Source organism: Ambystoma mexicanum, chromosome 11 (assembly GCF_040938575.1).
Source record: "Ambystoma mexicanum isolate Mex_15411 chromosome 11, UKY_AmexF1_1, whole genome shotgun sequence".
In the NCBI taxonomy this organism is placed as follows: Eukaryota; Metazoa; Chordata; class Amphibia; order Caudata; family Ambystomatidae; genus Ambystoma; species Ambystoma mexicanum.
This window is the reverse complement of record NC_090934.1, coordinates 420,608,555-420,628,969: the sequence shown is the minus strand read 5'-3', so window position 1 is coordinate 420,628,969 and position 20,415 is coordinate 420,608,555. Positions and strand designations below refer to the sequence as shown.

General features: G+C 46.3%; 1 protein-coding gene across 17 annotated transcripts in view; it reads left to right on the top strand.

Annotated features, from left to right (window-relative positions):
• Positions 1-20,415, top strand: part of DGKZ (diacylglycerol kinase zeta) — a 1,700,725-nt gene that overhangs the window by 1,006,340 nt on the left and 673,970 nt on the right. The gene's annotated exons all lie outside the window — the stretch shown is intronic.

Genomic DNA, 20,415 nt, shown 5'->3' with positions numbered 1-20,415 from the left:
AAACATGGCCAAGGTTTCTCTCTCCATAACGGAATATTTGCACTCTGCACCTCTCAGCGTCCTAGACGCAAACGCAATAACTCTCTCTGTTATCTTTGTCATACTGCACCAATGTTGCTCCCAGCCCAAGCATGCTCGCATCTACTACCAAAACAATCTTATCTCTGGGATCGAATCTACCTATGGACGGTGCTTCACACACTGCTTGTTTGATACACTCAAAATCCTCCTCACATTCTGCTGTTCATTCAAATTTCGCACCCTTCTTGAGCAACATCCTTATAGGAATGGACACTTTGGCAAAATCTTTCACAAACTTGTGATAATATTCAGCCAATCCTAAAAATGACTTAACTTGTTCTTTATTCTCTGGCACCGGCGCCACCTTCACTGCCTCCACCAAATTTCTCTTGGGCCTTACCCCTTTTTCATCTATCTCGTGTCCCAGATATTCTACCGTGTGCACTGCAATCTTACACTTTCCTTTTTACCGTTAACCCAGCCTCCCCCAATCTCTTTAACACCTGTCTCAACACTTCATCATGTTCTTCCGGAGAACTCGCATATATTAGCACATCATCTTGGAACACGATAATGTTCTTTACTCCGCTCAACAGTCTCCATCACCCTTTGGAATACGCTTGCCGCTGAAGCGAGTCCAAACGGCATCCTGCAGTACTTAAAAGTTCCAAACACAGTGATGAATGCCATTAAATGTTGACAATCTTCCTTCAGTGGAACTTGATGGTATGCCCGAGAAAGATCGATGACTGAAAATACCTTGGCATTGTTCAACACCGATAACTTGTCACCAATTATCGGCAGGGGATGTCTATCTATTAAAATATTCCTGTTCAGGTCCCGCAGGTCTACACATAGTCTGATGTCTCCATTTGCCTTTGCTGCCACTACCACCGGCGACAGCCATTCAGAGCTCTCGCTTCTTTCAATTATTCCTCTCTGAAGTAGGGACTCCACTTCCACTTTTAGCTTTTCATTTAATTCATGAGGTACGGGCCTCACCTTGTGCACTTTTGGACTGGCTCCTGCCTTTAGTCGAATTTGGTGCTCCAATCCCTTTAACACTCCCAATTCATCTTGAAATACTTCGGGATATTCTTTCTCCCACTTATCCTTCAACTCAGCCACGTCAATAGGCCTTTCCGCATTTGCTTGAATTCTGATTCCCAACTTCCATTGTTCACCCCATCCCAGGAGTGATGAGCCCTCTTGAGTGACGTAAATCTCAGATTCACAGCTTCTCCCTTTGTACTTTATGGAAGCCTGGAAAATCTCTACAACTTCAATTCTCACATTCCCATATGCATAGGGTTCAATATTGTGTTCCTTCAACTGCCTTACGTCTCCCTGCATGCAACTCAAAAATGTTGCCTTCGACATCAAAGTCCACGGTGAACAACTGTCTACCTTCATTGTTACTACTCTTCCATTGACCATGAACACATCTGTTGGTGCTCCACCTTTGTTAGATACTTCCGATACTTCCAGTTACATGCTTTGCCTGGCTGCTCCTTCCCATTGCATGATCTTCCTCTTGTTCCGACATTCTTCCTCCTGCCTAAATGTTTTGCACTACTCCAGATTCACGGCAAACTCTCGCAAAATGACCCTTTTTCTTGCATTTTAAGCAGGAGATGTTCCTGGCTGGACAGAACATGCTTGTTGAGATGTGGCGGTTACTCCCACACTTGTAGCACCTTATTTCCTTGTTCGGGACCCCCTTGCGGAATCCTCTCACCGCGGCTACTTCTCCTTCCGATTTTTCTCCCTTCATAGTAGTCATATACTTATGAGTCTGTTCCATGCTTCTTGCCGTGTCTATGGCTACCTCTAGTGATGCATCCTTGGACAATAGCCTCTCTTGTATCTTTACATTATTTGTGCAAAGTACCAATTGGTCCCTTATTAGAGAATCTGTGAGTAGTCCAAACTCACATGTATGGCTAAGGGACCTCAAAGCTGCAATAAAGTTTTCCACTGGTTCCTGCGGATCTTGTATCCTTTGGAAGAACTTGTGTCTCTCAAAGGTTATATTTTTCTTGGCCTCAAAGTGAGCTTCCAACTTCCTTTCCGCCATGGAATATTGATCCACCTCCCCTTGACCCTGCTGGGGAGGATCAGGCAAACCATTATACACACTCCTGCCTTCAGTTCCTAAATTGTGTAGTAAAATCGCTTCTTTTCTTGCTGATGCAAATTTATCCCCTCCTATAGCAATGAGGTAAGTATCAAATAACTTCTTCCACCTATCCCACCTTATTGGTGGTGCACCAGGTTCTGCCAGAAACAGTGGCGGTGGTGACATGCTCGCTGCAGCCATCTTTGATTGTTATGCTGGTGTTATAGTCGCCCCAAACTGCTCCAATGGCACCTATGCACTGTCAATGTTCCCCACCAATGTTCCACTTATCAAAACTTCCTTTAGTCTTGGCAAGACTTTTACTTAAATCTTCTATTTGACACAAACTGGAAGTTGATGAGGTACAAGATGACTACTTCATGTAGTCCAACTCTCTGTTTCAATATTTCTATTCACTCATCTCCTCAGAAAGCTTCCCTCCGTGGTTGTGCTTCGTCCCTCCCACCCCCTGCTCCTCACCTCTTTCAGTCGGATAGGAATCAGGGTGGGCGGCATCAACCAGGATCAGCTGTGCAGACTCACCGCCGTTCAGAGGTGGAGGGAACGTCCCTCTGCAGAGCCACCGAGACCGCCTCCCTGCAGCGCCACGCCTCCAGGCCGCCGCGGAGACAGTCCCTTTGCGGCCCCACACCTCTACTTACGTCGCTGCGTGGATCCCCAACGCCGTCTCCCTGCAGCGCCACGCCTTCAGGCCGCCGCAGAGACAGTCCCTCTGCGGCCGCACACACTACGCGACTCGCCTTGTCCTCAGTATTTACCCGCCCCTTAAATCGCGGGCAGGCCGGGATGTCCCACTGAGGCTCCGTAATGAGCTCCCCTTCGCCTGATTCTCGTCGCCAATTGAAGGAAGTTGACAACTCAACGATATTTGGTTCAAGTCCTTTATTTAAGGGGAGCTCCCCAGAGCCATTCACAGCACTGACTCTTACTCTTTTCAAAACTCCAACCGTCGCAGTGGTCATGCGGCTCTCGCTCCAAACATGGACAGAGAGCGTGCGTGACCGCCGCGAGGAACCAAGTGATTCCTTACATGTTTCTAGGCGTGCCAAGACAAGGAGGGGGAAACAAGTGAGGACAAAATAATGATCTTACTTGGCCTTGTGTCATTCAGATCGCAAGTGCGGGGAAGAGGGAAGAGGGAAGGGGCAAAGTGCCAGGGGGGAGGGGAAGGTGGAAGTACAGTTAACTCTCGAGTGCTGCCAGTGGGTGGCTCATAAGTGCAGAGAGAAGGGACTGTAGGGTTACAGATACAGACCCTTAAGTGCTGGGGAGTTCGGAGGCAGTGCGAGGGCAACTGGACATGCAGGTGCCTGGGGCAGAGCTCAGAGGGTGATCAGGTGACCAGTGCGCAGAACAGTCAGGTGCATCAACTGGGGAGAGGAAGAGAAAAAGTGGAACCGAAAAGGAAGGTCTTGAGTTGCTTCCAGAACCGGAAGTGGTTCTGCTCAAGTTTGAGAGAGGCAGAGAGACTGTTCCAGAGGGAAGCCCCAGCCGAGGAGATAGATCTACCCCCAACTCTGCTTGGCGAAGCTTCTGACCCTCAGAGTTGGAGGTGGATGAGGGGAGAGCTCGCGAAGGAATGTTTTGCAAGAGAATGTTGAGGTAGAGCTGTCCCAGGCCCCAGAAAGCCTTGTGGACAATGCAGAGGGTCTTGAAGTTGATGCTTGCAGCCAGGAGGTCAACCAGGCCGGAGCCTGATCAGTAATACCAAGGTTGTCCCAGAGGCGATTGAGCAGGATGGCATGGTTGACCATGTCAAAAGCAGAGGATAGATCAAGGAGATTGGCGATTGGGCGATAGTTAGCCAGAGTGGAAGGAGGAGGGAGGATGGATGGAGAGAGAGCGCGTAATTGTGCAAGAGTCCTGAAGAAGTGCTGGTAGCACCCAGGTGGATGTTTAATTCTCCGAGGAGAAGTTTGGAGGTAGAGGCAAGGAGTGAGGAGAAGAGGTCAGCCCACTCAGAGGAAGAGGGCGGCCTGTAGATAGTGCCCACAGTGAGAGATGGAGAGCCTGCAGACCAGGCATTCAAAGGAGTAGTGCTGCATTGGAATGATAGCAGGGGTCCACTCTGTGAAAATCAAGGCTACACCCCCACCAGAACGGTTGGTTCTGGGAGGATCCTGTAGCCATCAGGAAGGAGTGTCGAAACTCGTGACAGAGCTGGCCATGAACCAAGTCTCGGTGAGATGGAGTACATCCAAATCAAGCTCTTCTAGGAGATGGCAGATGTCAGAGAGGTGTTTGACAGCTGAACGAGAGTTGAGAGTAGCAATGCGGAGCAGGTTGCCATATTTGAAGGACTTCCCGGGAAAGGAACAACCCACAGGTATACCCTGCGGGAGTGCTGGAGGATGCCCAGGATGGACATAGGAGGAAGCAAGAGAAGGCAGGGTAGTCAGAGGGGTGGCAAAGGAGCAAGGCAACAGGGTTGCCATAGAAGTGGGTGCCGAAGTGCTGGCAGAGGAAAGAGGCGGCAGAGGAGCCAGAGAGGGGTAAGAAGGGGAATAGCAGGAGAGGAAAGAGTTGATGAGCCGCGGCAAACGTTTATCGAAGAGTAGACCTTAACGATGGTCTTAGAGGAGCGGAAGGGGGCCAGGAGGAATTCCCACAGATTGCCACCATTAATGGGAGAAGAGGAAAACTCAGAGAGAACAGAGACCATATGGGGGTCCGTAGGCTTGGCTAGGGAACGACAAGAGTATGTCGGTAAGGGTATGTCTGGAGGAAGGTATCGGCGATAGGGAGGCCTGGGTTGGAAACCCTGTCCCTTTTGAGCTTCTTCCTGCCAGACTTGGTGAGAGGGATAGGATGGTCGATAGAAAAGCAGTTAGAGAAGAAAGATAGGTGAGACAGAGCACCATAGGGGGTGCGGGAGGAAAGGGGGGGGTGTTAGGGAGAGGGGAGCCCAGTGGATAGCAACACAATATCAAGAACTGTAGAGTGCAAATACCAAGTCTATATAGTCAACAATGCAGGGAACAAGGCACAGAAAGAACACAGAAGGAACCTAGAAGAAGAATTCAGGTGATGCAAAGTAATTCCAGAAAAATAGTGGAGCACAAGACCATGTCGGAATAGTACACCATAGATTGGAGAGGGAAGGGCTGAGATGCGAGAGGAAGGAATGGAAACACAGGGGGGGGGGACGGAACAGAATGCAGGGACCTACGATGCGAGCGCATGCAGCCAAGTTGTTAGCTAAGTATTTGAGCACAGCACAATACAACACACCCAGGTTCGACTTACTTGATCAGTCGCAGCAGGTCGACAGCTGCAGGCTACGTGCTACTACAGGGGAAACCGGCAGACCCCACTGGAGCGGTCATTAGCCTCTGGTCTTGGTCGAGGGGGCTGCCACGGCGGGGTTGACCTGGGTGGCTGATCTAAAGGGCCGCCAAGCAATGAGAGCGCAGTGGGGTGGGGCGACGGGGCATGCCAACAAAAAAGGAAGCAACCGGGACAAAGGGAGGGGGAGCGGGCACACACGTGCTGCAGCACGAGAAAAAAAAATGTTTACAAATGCACAACTTACTGTGCCACGGAGCCCGTCTTCACCCCAGCACTGGAGAAGTGGATGTTGGCGTTGCCTGATGATGGCCTGTGTGGACAGATGGAGAAAACAAGTGTTGGTGCATGCTTACCTGCTGCCTGAGCAGGGGTTTGGGCCCAGGTCCAAACAGGAATTGCCCTTTTCTTCATCTGCCCTTCAATTTGGACACCTGAGACTCCCTTGAACGAAGAGGTAAGAGCAGAAAGGAAGGAGCAGGGCTAAGATGGTGGGTGGTGCGAATGCGTTCCGTACCTCATTTGGCAAGCTTAATCTCTAGACTATTACTTTGCACTGGATCACATGTGCAAAGCATGCCACATAGGCACTTCAGAACAAGGCCAATGTTGCTGCCAACCTACTAGCACCCAAACCGCATTTTCTGCAAAATGACTAGGAGTTTAGTGGTTGATCGCTCAAAAGCTGGAGCATGTCCAAACCAACAGTGCATGCCAAACGTGCCCAAGTTTCACGTGTAGGCAGTTTGATCTTTGCAACTTTCTCCACTTCAAAAGTGGGGGTGCTGGTTGCTTTAACCTGGTCATACCAAGTTCTAGGCAATGAGCCAATCATGTATATTTCTTCCAGACTAAACTATTGTCTATTGTGCAGAGTTTAGAGTCTTAAAGCTGGCGTACTACTGTGCATCAGCAGGCTATACCACCTCTCCCTAGGTGAAGCAACTATGCTGGCAGGTGGTGGCCAAGAGGATGGTCTCCTAAAGCCTTCATAATCTGGCCCTTTGTTTCTTAAAAACGAATGTACTGCCCCCTTGCAATCGCAGATGAGTCTGTCCTAGCAAGCGCATAATACATTCAACAATAGCAAAAATAATTACTATGAAAAAGCCAAAATGGGCACTGCATAACATTTTCGATCATTAATGATCATTTAATCATTTACTTTATTATAATTAACCAAATAATTCATAAGTGTGTTGCACTATTGAGTTCAGTATTACACAGAGTACATTTAGAGGCGTTTCCAAAATGTTTCTTAACATATTTTTTTTAAATGGAACATTGTAAAAGGGACTGGAGGCCATGGCTATCGAAGTGTAGACCGTAGCTATGGCAAAGTTCTCCGTATTGGTCGACGTGTGCTTCAATGGTCACTTCCTTGATGATCTACATCCTTCTGCTATTCCCACCTTCTATGGGACCATTTCATTTGGTTTCAAGTTTCTCTTTTACAACTGTTCAGAGCAACGCCTTAAAATCTGCAAGGAAATGTGACTTCTGGTTAATAAGCCTGCACTAGCTGCCCTCGTTTTATAATCGCAAGCATACCACACACTAGTGTATTCGGACCCTTTGGTCATTTTTATAGATCGCGCTCATTGTGGATTTACATTTATTGTGTGGCTCTATTGCTCGAACACAAATGTATTTTGCTCTTATTTTTATTCTCTCGAATTTTACCACGAAAATGTAGATGTTGGTTTGGGGGTCAGGCATTATTGGTGGAGGTTTGGTACGGGTAGTGAGGGGGGCTGCTGGGGGTCTCGCCCCACCCCCTGCGTTCTGTGATAAAACAAAGTAGAAGGGGAAAAATGTGCAGTTTTTTTGCAGGCAAAAGACTTACATCTGTTGTATTCATGCAATTAATGTTGCTCCTGTTCTCACGAAGCTCCTACCATTTGGTGTGAGGGCAATTTGTAACTCTCCACCTATGGCTGGAAGCCTGTACTCCACAAGCACGTAGAACTGCCATCCTCAAACTGCTCCTCTTTGAGGGGGTAGACCTACATCTGCAAATTACTTCACAAGCTCTGTTTCCAGAGTGCTGACCACTAGACCCTTCATTAGAATGTTCATGGTTGTTTGACACCCACCCCTCGTTTCAGAACCAATTCATTTAAACCAGTCCCAGGGGTGATGGGAGGATGGAGGGGTGAGGCGGAGGGGTCGTCCCGATATACAGAAAACCTTGTTCTTATGGATTCCATCTTTTTGAAGCCCTTCTGTGCATAATCAATCTAACTGGAAGCAGCCTTGCCACTTAGACTACCTTTTTGTTTTATTATTTTTTTTTTAAATTGATGTACAGGGATGGCAATTTCGATCAGAAATGACTTACACTAACACATTTACAGATGGCAGAGGCTTTCCCATGAAGGATGCTTGTGCAATAGCACAAAGATGAGAACAAACGGTGAGCCAGTTTGAGGCATAAAAAAAGTGGGACATATAACCTGGACAAAACAAACAGGAAAAGAAATGTATGTAAGAAAACAGCTCAGTTACAAAGGTAATGTTGACCTGCGAGTGCAAGTGCTTTGAACTAAATAGGTGTACTATATAAATATACAAAATTTACATTTTTAAACATCACTTAAAGCAGTGGTGGGGTCAGGTTGGGAGGATGGGTAGAGCGCAGGGAAGCTCCTTCTGTAGGAAGTAATTGAAGCATAAGCCAGGCTTTGAAGTGATCCACAGATGGACTGGCTTTGATTGTGATGTGCAGTGACTTCCAGTGGAGTGGGGCAAGTAGGGAGAAAGAGTGGAAACGAGTGCAGGCACAGGCAGGGCATGGGATTGTGAGTTGGAGTGCAGAGGAGGATCAGAGGGCACAGGATTGTGAGTAAACCGAGCTACTGTTAGACTGGTACTGAGGAGCAAGACCAATGATCGCTTTGTAGACTAGGAGAAGAAACTTGAGGGAGCGGTTGTGCATGGAGAGCGAACCAGCATGTTGGTAGTTAGAAGTGGAGTAGGATGTGGGTTGGTTGTAAGTGTGTGGGTAGGATAGCCGAGGGTTATGTCTAGAGGGAGGAACAGTGCACAGTGAGCTTTTGGTACTCTTGTTCAGAGAGGAATTGCCATAGCATTTCGGTGCTGGACTGCCCATGTGGGCGGGACAAAGACTGATATGCAAATGGATATTTCCCATCTGTGAAAAGTACAGTGAGCAAAAAGCGTGTGCTGCAAACTCTCATCTCAGAACAGGTTATCATGCCATGTTCTTTCTGGAGAGGAGCGCCTGCTACCTTTTTTGAAATGTCCAGAAGAACAGGTTTGGAGTGGTGAGCATCAGAGATAAAGCAGTCTCAGGGTGGGGGTTGAGGGGTATTTACTATATAAACTAGATTGAAGTGGACCTCCAAGGCCATTATCCTAAAGGTACTTGGTGATCTGCTCGAAGACCACCCACTCGAGGACCTTTTTGAATAATGGAGGACGACGGAAATTGGGAGTGAATTTGCTGAGGTGTTGGAGTTCAGAGTGTTTTCTCAGTAGGGGTAAGACATTTCGATTTGAAGGAGGCAGGGAAGAGTGGAGAGCAGTTACAATTATATAATTATCATTGGTTTTATAATTATCGGTTATAGAGCTGAGCACAATAAGAGCAAGTCTTTGACCTTTTGGAAGCGTCAAAAGGAGCGCAAGATGGGTTGGCTCTGCAAAGGATGAGGTAGGGGCAGAGGTGATGAGGTGAAATGGAGGTAGGGGGAGTGGTGATGGACAGAGGTGTTTGGGGGGGGGGGCTTTGAGACGCAAAGTTTAGGGATTTTCGAGGGAAAGTTTTAAGCAGTAATTTGCCTAAAGGGAGGTGGTTGAGCAAAACTTGGAGGGTAGAGGACAAGGATATTCTGTTGGTCATAGCAAAGGGATATTAGGTCTGTGAAGTAGGAGGATTTGGCCACTGCAGAGGCGAGGGCAGCAAGGGAGTTTTGGTAGGGTAGGAGTCTGTAATTTGTGCCACCATCATAGCTCATGGCGTTTGTTTGTTTTGATGGTCTGAATTTCAAAGGTGATCCAAGGCTGAGGACTGGGGCGGGAAGGTGTGAAATGTGTGAGAAGAATAGTGTTGGTCAAACTAATTCATGGGAGCATAGCGAAAGTTGGCAAAAGCATAATCAATGGAAGAGTCATGAGTAGGGAAAAGAGACGGATCCTCGCATCATTAATATCAGGGGCAAGAGTCCGGTCTGAATTTCTGCATAGTCATTGAAGGGGGAAGAGGAGGAGTAGAACGTGGAAGGACTGAGGTGTTCAAATTAACAATGGTGATCGGAGGAAGAGGGGTCAATGGAAATTTCAGAGGTGGAAGATGAACTAGAGAGAAAGACTGGGTAAATGTGTTCCCACCATAGTGGGTACACTGGTTGAAGAGGGAGTGAATTAAGTTCAAGGAAGTCCCCTAGCATGACAATGGTGATGTCTGTAGGAAGTGACTCAATGACCAGGTTCAGGTAAGGGATGGTGTTGATGACCAGGCCAGGGGATCAATAGAGAGCCAGAACAGTCAGAGTTGTTGGAGGGAGGAGTTGAATATTGGTATATTCAAAAGAGGAAGTGTTGATAGAGGGATCTTAGGGGGGCAGTGTTGAGGGCCTTACTGACGAGGAACCCCCTCACTTCCACCCTTCCCAACAGGTTGTGGGGGAGTGTGCAAAGGTGGCAGTCGGTGTGAAGAGCTGCTAGTGTAGCAGAGTCATGAAGGGTGATCCAGCTTTCTGTGATATCGTCCTCAACTTTAGTCCTAGTAATCTGTGATGTAGGAAGACTTGTTGAAGGGGGATTGTGCTTTCTAGAGGCCAGGTGAAAGAGTGATAGGAGATTGGGGATTGTAGCTTGTTGTGGGTTAGGAGAGTTTGATAGTTCAGGTTGGAGATTTTGGGAGAATGGGACCATCTTGTTTGAGAGGTGTGGAGGAGAGGTGGGGAGTTTGGAGAGAGAGAAATTAGATTGAGTTGAGGCTGAAGAGTATGAGGGAAGGGGAAGAGTGAATAGAAGGAGAAATGCAGCGAAGTTGAGGTGCATGATGAGGAATGGAACAAAGAGGCCAGTAAAGACAATGAAGGAAGGAAGGATGGAGATATATATTGGGGGAATGGGTGGCTGAGAAGAATTGGATGTGTAACTCCTGAGTGGGCTTAATGGGACTATAGGCAGTCAAAGACAGTGAACAGGCCCAAAACAGAAATGTTCATGGGTCCTGTGAGGTATTGGAAGTCTGTGGAATGGAAAGTCAATGGGTGAAATTATCCATATTCGTGGAAGATGGAGTCTTGTAAAGGGTGAACTTGGTGAAGTCATGGCTTAAGCAGGGGTTCTGGTCCAAGGATCTTTCCAGCCCTAAAAGGCTTGCTGCTTTTTGGCCTGTGGCTGCAGACACACGGGCAGGATACCCAGTGGAGACTGAAGAAGGGAGGCAGTGTGTCACATGGCCATCTGGGAGCCAATAAATGGTTTCAGATGGCTTCCAGGCTTACTTGCAGGGTCATGTGTACTGTAAACCCAAGGAGCTTTGTTTTTCAGGCAGGACCCTCCGATGGTGCACAGGTTCCTGATTACATAATTGGTCAAGTGTTTCAGGTATCTACATCCCCTAAACCCTTATATGTAGGAACAACCATGAATATGGCATTTACCATTTTTTTTCCCGGCTCTCTAGCAGACATTAGTTGTCAATATGGCCAGGGATTCCAGCATGTGGTTCCATTTGAAACACCACGTTGAGCAGAACTCTCTCAGTATTACATCTTCTTGAAAATAATTGGAAGAAACAAAGATTTTGCATTCCACTTTGTATGTTTTTGTGAACCCTGTCCTCCTACATGCAGTAAATTACAGGGCCATGATGGACAATAAATGACACTGGCTGGATTGCAGTGCAGGAAAAAAAATCTCCTTTGCTATTGACATGTGTGAAATATCTCAAACTGGTTGGTGCTTGGTATCATGCACATTTCTCTCACAAAGAATCTCCCCGAATCGGGTCATCCCCACAGAATTTCCCTACGGTCTTCTGTTGAAGTTCTTTATTTTCACCACAAGTTTAATGCTCATTCCTCTTTTGACAGCAACAACTGCTAACTAGCTCATTGGAGGAACTCTAGCTTTAAACAGTTGCTTGACAACCTCCTGGAACATAGAAAGATCATACTAAATGGCAGTAAAAATTAAATGCTGTTACTAGACCCTCTTATGAATTGGGCAGGCTTCAGCTATGGCTCATGACACACTCTGTGCTTATTCAAGGATGTGTCAAACTATTGAAGTAAATAATCTCCAAGTCGTTGCCACAGCCATATCCCAATATGAACTTTGTATGAAGAGGATTAAAGCATGCTCCATAGTTTGGCCTCATGATCACCGTAGGGCAGAGATTGCCACTAATCAGCAGCATTGTCACACCTTTGACAAAGTCATTAGAGACACCAAAAGAGCTCTACGAAGTGAGCTCCAAGTTATAGCTAATATGAACGTAGCGCCTACAGTTCATGCTACCAAAGTGAAAAACACTGTATACATCTAATATCAATGGCTTAAACGGCACAAGTTTGAGACTCCATGTTCTCGGTGGCGGGACCTGGTGTATTCGTCTCTGTTTAACGATAATACCAGGTTCTGGCAGATAATAAATAACGTGTTGTAGGCAAGATTGTATGCAGTACCCTGTGGGAGACTGCTCCAGCCTTGTCCTCTTGGAAATAGTTAGCCCAACCTTTGGTATAAGCGTGTACTACACAAGTTGGTAGAGTGACTGAGAAGCCAGGCTTATCTCAAGAGGGGTCAATGTGAGCTTTAGGGTTGTAACAGTTTCACAGTGAGTTATTCAAATAAGCACTTACTCTCAAGGTTTCTGGATTAACCAATTATTTATTAATTTAACAGTCAGTTGTATAAGCCTTCTTTAGAAGGGAGCAAATACATGTGACACAAATATACTTCAAGATACACACACTCGGTTTCTTTAAATCAGTAGCTACCCATTTGGGATGGCACACAGACGATGCCTACACCCTGAGGTGACTTAAATGATTAGGACACTGTGCACATTGATATATCACTGGTACATTTAGAGCAATACTGAGGTTCGTGTCAAAAGAGAATGATGAGAGAATAAAACAATGGTTAACAAATATTGTTAAGCAGGTAAGTACTTTTGAACCCTCCCAGCTACACAAGTTATCTAATGTGTGACTTTTGTTGAGGGATAGTTAAAGCACAAAGTTGGAGGTAACCAGAGTCTTTCAGGGAGCCAGGACAGCCAATGTTGGTTGAGCAAAAGTCTAGATGAGCTGAAGCACTTCTTGCAGGTAGGTCAAAAGTATTGCACAATGTTTTAGAAGTCTTTGTAGAAAATGAAATCACTGTAGGGCCACAGGCTGGGAGGCTTGTGAGGGGCACGCTGCAAGCAACTCTGCAAAAGCAACCAAAACAAGTCTGAACTGGGAGCTAGCAAGGCTACACAACAATAGTTAAGTATCCCTTGGTTTACAGTACCTTAGGTCTGAAGAAATCAGCTCCAGCTGGCTTCTGTTCCAGTTGTAGTATGGCAGATCCTGTTGTCCTGAGCCTCAGTCATGTGGACAAAAGGGAGGACGTCTGGGGATTCGTGCACTACGGTTCGAAGGTCGGCGGCAGCAATGGGCAAGCTTCAGATCAGCGGCACTTCGCGGTTTCAGCTTCTTGTGAATAGCACCACCGTGGTTTTCTGATACTTTATGGACTTTCCTCGCATCTGTGGTACAGCACTCTGAGGTGGCTCAGGCTTTGTCAGTCCTGCTTCATGGGAGTCCGGAGGATCTTCCTGGAGCTTTGGTCTGACTTAAAAACGATGCACTCGATCCTGGTGTTCCTCTCCCTGACAATCTGTTCCTGCAGCAGCAATGGAAGTACAGCCAGCTCCGAGACTATGTCCAGACAAGATCGCTTTGGGGTCGATTGATCCCACCAACCTAAGGGAAGAAGTTGTCCTTTTCAGGGCTTCTCTAGTCGAGGCGAATTCGGAGCTTCAGCACTGCTGCAGGGCTTCTCCGGGCAAACCAACGGTCCAGGAGTTGCAGCAGGCGTCTCTTCCAAGTTCTTCTTTGGATTTTTTTTGCCCAGTGGTTGACTCTGCCTTCCAAGCAAAAGACCTTGCCTTTTATCCAGTTTTCTTCCATTCATTCGCAGTCTACCTGTCACTCACACAGCAGGGTGGCTTTCCTCCAAGACAGGCAGCAGCCAATCACCTTTGGGTGCATTCCTGTAATCAAGGGGATTAAGCAGAGGGCGTTTCGGACACCTCCCTCACTTCCTGCCCTGCCAGACACGCTGGAGCCAGAGGCGGGCTTCAGCAGTGAAACCCACCAAGGCCAAAACGAACAAGGGGACCAAACCTGGTTTGGTGTAGAGTAAATCGCAAGAAGGACCTTTTCAACAAGAAATGGCGAAAAAAGAAGACTGGGGCCATTTTGACAAAATGGGCACCCATGGGTGTTTTACTGCAGCTGCAATTGCAGCCCACGGTAGAAACACACAATGGTAGGAAAAAGTAAACCACTGCCACCAGCCGTTCATTGTAGAAATGGTAACATAAAAATGTTACATGAGAAACTAGACAAAGGGGATACTAAGTAACCCCTCCAGCACCCTTTTGTAAAATAGTGTGTGCTGGGTCTAGAAAGTTGCAAATGTACTTCACTGCTCTTGGAAACAATAGTTTAACCAAGAGAAGGTATTTAAACCTTTGGGAAATCTGAGACTTCCCTGTGTCACTACACTGAAGGTGCTGTGTGACACAATGTAAAAAGATGATGCCTATGGAGTTTGTCAGATTCCAAAAACCAAAGAAACGCAGTGTTCAGATTAAAGAAGAATACATGAGAAAGTGGGAAACGGGTCTCACTCTCTCCAGGTTAGAAATTAAAAGTCCTAAAGACCAGCAAAAAGAGCTTGGGGTCTCTAAAGTAGAAGGGAATTAGTGCATTTCTGAGAATTCTCCCTAACAACGTGTCCAAGACCAGAGACATTAATGGAGACTCGAAGAAGAACTGGACATCCCACATCAAGCAGGTCTTTGGTGGCCGTGAAACCGCGAACATCATGCAGATGGACACCAATGCCATCTGGACGGTCTCTAAAAGCATTCAAGATTATCTTTAGTATTATCACGGTGTGCAAGTCTGCTAGGGCACTTGGTCCTGATTGGATTTGCAGCGCACCAATAAAGAACGATCCAGTAGCATGGGTGTAGGCTTTAAGCGGTAGCCAAACCATTCCTAAGACATGGCGTGATAGCATAATTGTCCCAGTCTTAAAAAAAGGTAACTCTGATGATCCATGTAATTATCGCTGATTAGCGATGCTTGATGCCCCAGCAAAGATTTTCTCTCGCTTTTTGCTGGCTGAGCTGGAGGAGTGGGCTGACTCTAACAACATAATCCCATACAATCAAACTGGATTCTGCAAGGGCTCCAACACCTCTATCAACAGTTTAACCGTAATCACCACCCTACAGCAATCGTGGTTGATACACAATTACCTTTTTATTTATGGCCTTTATCGACTTTAGTGCTGCCTTTGATACTGTTGACAGGGGTAGACTCTGGAGAAAATTGTGGAACTGGGATATACTCCCAGGTTTAAGTCCTTATTTTGCTGCACGACCAAACCAGGGTGAAGGCCAGCTTGGACCAACTCGACAGGAGGTCTAACTGGATCTGGACTAGGAAGGGCCTAAAGCAAGGATGCATTTTAGCACTTATGCTTTTTAATCTCTACTTGTCCAATCTTGAAGACTCCATCGTCAATCCGCTGTCCGTACCTCCTAAATTGGGTAACGCCAAACTACAATGGCTTGGATATGCAGATGACTTGGTTCTCCTGGACTCCACGCCAGGAGGCCTACAGTCCTCACTGAATCAACTTGAATCATATACCAACTCCAATTCATTGCTAGTGAATATTGCCACCACTAAAGTCATGGTTTTGTGATAAAAACAATTTCAGTGTGGCAAGAGGAACAAACTTACCAGCTGCAGGAGTAGTGATCTGAGGGAGTTCAGGAGGGGGGCTTGCTTTGCAAATTCACTGTAGGATGGAGAATGCCCAAAATAATATCTCACAATTAAAGAAATAACAATAGTAAAGATGAATGATGGATAAGTATGTATATTAGGCTGAGGCGCAGTCAATGGGCCCCAATGCATGGTTTTGCAGAAACATGCGTTTGTTTAATTAATTCACTTAGAAACCACAGCGGCTGGTATCTTCGCGAATCCCACGATCCCAGGATGGCATGGTAGGAAGCAAACAATACCTTGGAGGTCACAAGGCAGAGCTCATGAGTGCTGCCGAAAGGTAATTATTTTATAATCCGGCTTATTTAATTTACCGAGCTTGATTTACTAAGCAGTTTCAAAAAGCCTGTAGCAGTTTCACATTGCCCCTGGACTCCTTTCTGCCTGGGAAGAAAGTCAAGGAATTGTTAACGTGATACATTTGTACACCGACTTGTCTTTGGTTCATGTCTCTAGCAGTATCATGGTGGAAGGTTCTTTCTCATGAGAACGAAGATGAAATGACCGGGACAGATGAATGTGTCTGGGATCCTGAAATAAAACTGCATTACTTCTTGCCTGGTGTACACTCCTTTTTGTCTACTTTTGTAATTTTTTACTGGTGAGTTCCGAGGCGTCCCCCGACACAGTTTTCCACCCTACTAAAACAAACAGAAAACCGAGGGAGTGTCATGATGCCTACCCCCGGGCATCCGGACCAAGCCCATCAGCCCCGGGAGCAGGCATCCAGGTGCTTACTAAAAAGCCAGCAGCCCTGGCTAGGGGCTGTCTGGGTACAGTCCTGGCGCCATTGGCACCAGGCTCATAGAGGAAATCAGTCCTGGCACCATAGGTGCCAGGCTCATGTACATTACTTACCTCATGCAGACCATGCTGCAATGAAGTCAAGCCAACGTGAGGTCTGAATGGGACTACTTTACTTCAGGGACTACTTTTTACTCGGGTGTGGTTCTGGGGGAACTTCTTACCTGGGACTACTTTGAAGGCTATTTAAACCACGCCTGAACAGCAGCACATGCTTTGCGTTATTCTGCATCCAGCAGCGTAACGCTCACCGTGCCTGCAGTCAGCATCCAGTCTTCTGCCACGCCCGCCTCAAATCCAGAGCTCCTAGAAAAAGAGGAAAGAAGAAGGAAAGGTTAGAACACAGACATTATTTTAATTCCTTACCTGATTCCGGATCCATCACGTCTTCGAACTTGGAAAGGACATTATTTCTGCTCGCATCGCCAGCTGCAGCACCGCGCCATACTCACCAGTCCCCACAGCATTTTTCGATTCGGCGCTGCCTCCATCATTTTCCTTGCCGAACTCCAGCATCTAGGGGACAAAAGAAATATAAGGTGAGCCGAGAGAGCCAACAAATACAATCTTTTTTACCACCATAGACTTACCTGATTTACCACCGGAGGCAATATTCTTTAACATCCCGCAACTTCTTACGCCGCACCTGTAAGGAGAGAGAAAACAACAAGTTAAATACACGCATCTTTTACCGGACAGTGTTGGGTAATACAGACTCTTACCTGAACGCCATCAGCTGCCACAAGACAATCTTCTCTTGGACCCAGCTGCAACACAAGAAGGGAATGGGACAAGAGTGAACATCAGACATATTGAACTCTTTGGACTTTATAATTGCAGGTTCTCGCCAGGAACCTCGGAGTCAATATTCATCTGGAACTCTTCCAATGCCTTCGAACCAGTGAAGTAACTGGTATCTACGCGCCCCTGCATTCCACGCAGGATGGAGAGCTCATCATTCAAAAACATAAGGTGTGATTACTGAAAGGGAATATCGGAGGTGATTAGTGGGGAGAACAGTGGGGTGCCATTACTAGAATCCACAGGTGGCTAAATCCCTTTCTCCACTTGCAGGAGAATACTTATACGGGTCAAGCAGACGAGATTAGGCGGGCCAGTCCAGTCTGTCATCTCTGCACTATGCTTCACGTTGGAGGAGACCGCAGCTGTCCGGGTCCGATCGATGCCCCTGTGGGAGCCAGATGAGCGTAACAGGGAGTTGGACGATGGACTGAGTGGCTGTTGAAAACAATACTTGGGCATTCATCTAGATAATAAATTGCAGGAGGATCAGTATTCTGACCCTGTGAAGCTAAAAACATTAACCACAGCTAGCTCTATATGGTCCTATGCTCTTAAGGGTGGAGGATATTACATTGGTGCTGGGATCCAGTTGTACTACGCAAAGATACTATCCATGATTCTTTATGGGGCTGAAAATTGGGCATTTAAAAAATGAAGTCATTTGTATAAATTGGAATGCACTATACTAAAGACTGTTAAGACTGATTAAATGTACCTCGCCTGAAATGATCTATTTGGAATTGGGTATTGTACCAATTTTTGTAAAATTCCAACTTTGCTGTTTGACTCTGTCTTGGAAACTAGCGAATGCTCCTGTTCGCACCTTGATGGACATTCTGCACGAGGCAATCTTGTCCAGGGTTAACTTTATGCCATCTAGCAATGTAGTGAGGATTGGGTCCTCTGTAGAGGATTGGCGTGTGTTGAGCTGTTCTCTCTGTAAATTCAAGAAATACACGAAGAATAGGTTGGTTATACTGAGCCGTGAACAGCTAATTGTTGATCTGGCTACAAAGAGCCATGCAGCTTGCTTTGTGGAGCATATCCAGGATCGTGAACTCTCTCCAAGATGCAACCACAAATTTGTAGGAAACACGTTGTTGTGGGACTATGTTAAGGTGAAATTCAACATTGTTCAGACCAAGAATATAGTGGGGGCATGGCTAAACGTACCAAGGGACCAGAGGCTTTGGGAGTGAGTTGGACACCTTCTGGCGAGTTGTCTAGCTCTTACATCAAAATGCCCTAAAAGCTGCGGGCCTACAGGGGCCACTTACAGCAGATGACCTGTGGGCCATGTTTATGGGTGGAAATCCGGAAGCATGCATCCTTTTTTTTTTTTACCATCTTTTGGCAGAAGATAGCTAACGTCTTGGACATAATGCCATGAGCCAGGCCACTTGCTGTACCTATGTCACCCTTCTACCTGGATAAGATCTTGTGGCCAGCATATGTCATCTCTTCTCTGGGTACGATGTAAATGTGTTTATTTTACTCTTTTGGGGTGATTTGTATCTAAAGTTTGGTTTTGCTCAACTGTATAACCTGGTTAAATAAAAATATGATGCTGTATGTAATGACTGTCTCTTGTTCTTTTGCTGTCACTGTGATATGTACTACGAACCCAATGATAATTCTCACTGGTCATATTACTGCGACGAGTAGGAAGAGCCCAGTAATGATTCTCACGCTCTTTTCCACTTGTCTTACTGGGACGAGTAGCAAGACCACAGTATTGATTCAGTCTCTTGACTTTTCACTCTCACTGGAACGAGTAGGATGTGCAGACGAATCGTTCTATTAGTTTATAGTGAGTCTTGTCACACCATTCATCAAAGTTGCTTCTCTTACTGATACAAACAGGATTATGCCAGTGATGATCCACACTTGACCTTCTCATATGAATATTACTGGCACAAGTATAATTGAGCCAGTACTTATTGAAGTCCAGTTCTCATTATTACTCGGAAGAGTGTGATTGTCCCAGTAATATCTATACTTTACTTCCTTGCATCAATATTACTGGGGTGGGTATGATTTGGGTACTCATTAGATTTGTGCTCCATCCTGGGTCTCCTGCCATCCCTGTTAACTTATTTGCTGGGGTTGGGCATCACCAGGCCTGATTGCAGGATGGGGATTCCTCCTCTTGTTGTCAGGACGGCTCCTGCCTTCTCTCTGACTCTCTCAGCTTCTCTACATCCGCTGCGTGGTGCCAAGTCATACCGGTCTCGGTCTAGTTACCAGACTGCACATTCCACCACTCCTGGGTCACGCCCCCACTCATTACTGGCTCTCTTCTTTGCAGTTTCCTCCCCCTGTTCTATCCTGCTTTCAGCTCTTGGTGCTTCCCTCGCACGCCAGCTGGTTGCCTCCTCAGCAGGCAGGACTTCCTGATTTCGATCAGCTTCAAAAACACTGCTGGTTTGAAACTGCTGGGCATCGCTACTCTGAGAACATTCCTACTCTTTATATGGCACCTGGTTGGGCCCTCCCCAATGGAGGATTATAGTCCTTTTTCTCTTTCATTTGCGTGCTCTCCATCACTCGCTCCCTCTTCTTCACAGTATTATTACAGTGCATTTCTTCAGGTTGAATCTTGGGTCTTATTTCACAGTAACAAACAGTGGCTTGATAACTTTGACACTTCTGAAGCCTTGATGTTATTAATGGTTCAAGAGTGAGTAACTTGGGGAGTTCCTAGTTCCTCTTCAGAGAACCCCCTGTGAGTTTCCCCAATGCATCTACCTTTAGGAACGGTATTGCGTAGCGGGCTCACCTCCCTAGCCTCACAAGACACTGTCCTTCCAGTAACAATCAATTTTGCTTTTAATGGCATCGGATTAAAGCACAAATATCCCAATGAAAGATGAAACGTTTTTGCTTTCAGAAGAGGCATGCTCCTCATACAAGCTGTAAAAACATACAAAGAATCTCAAGAAAAGGCACTGGGACATTATTTGGCAGTGCTCTGATTTTAGGAGGCAGGGGGATTTTAATGTTGGACACGTTTTTATACATTTGTTGAAGGAATGGGTTTTTTCGTCAAATTACAACTCTACCAATGTCCTATAGTGTCTAGCATGCCCATGTAATCTACTGTACATAATGAAAAGTACATTTATGAAACAGGCTGCCAAATATCCTAGAAATGAACATCTATTTGTCTCTGGATGGCTTGTTTGGAAGGCCAGTACAGAGATCTTGTATGTCTCTCTGGTTCATCATGTCCACAATGGGCACAAGGGATGCACATTGATTTTACCTGCAGGCTAGAGACTCCTCTTGCACCCTCATTTGCTT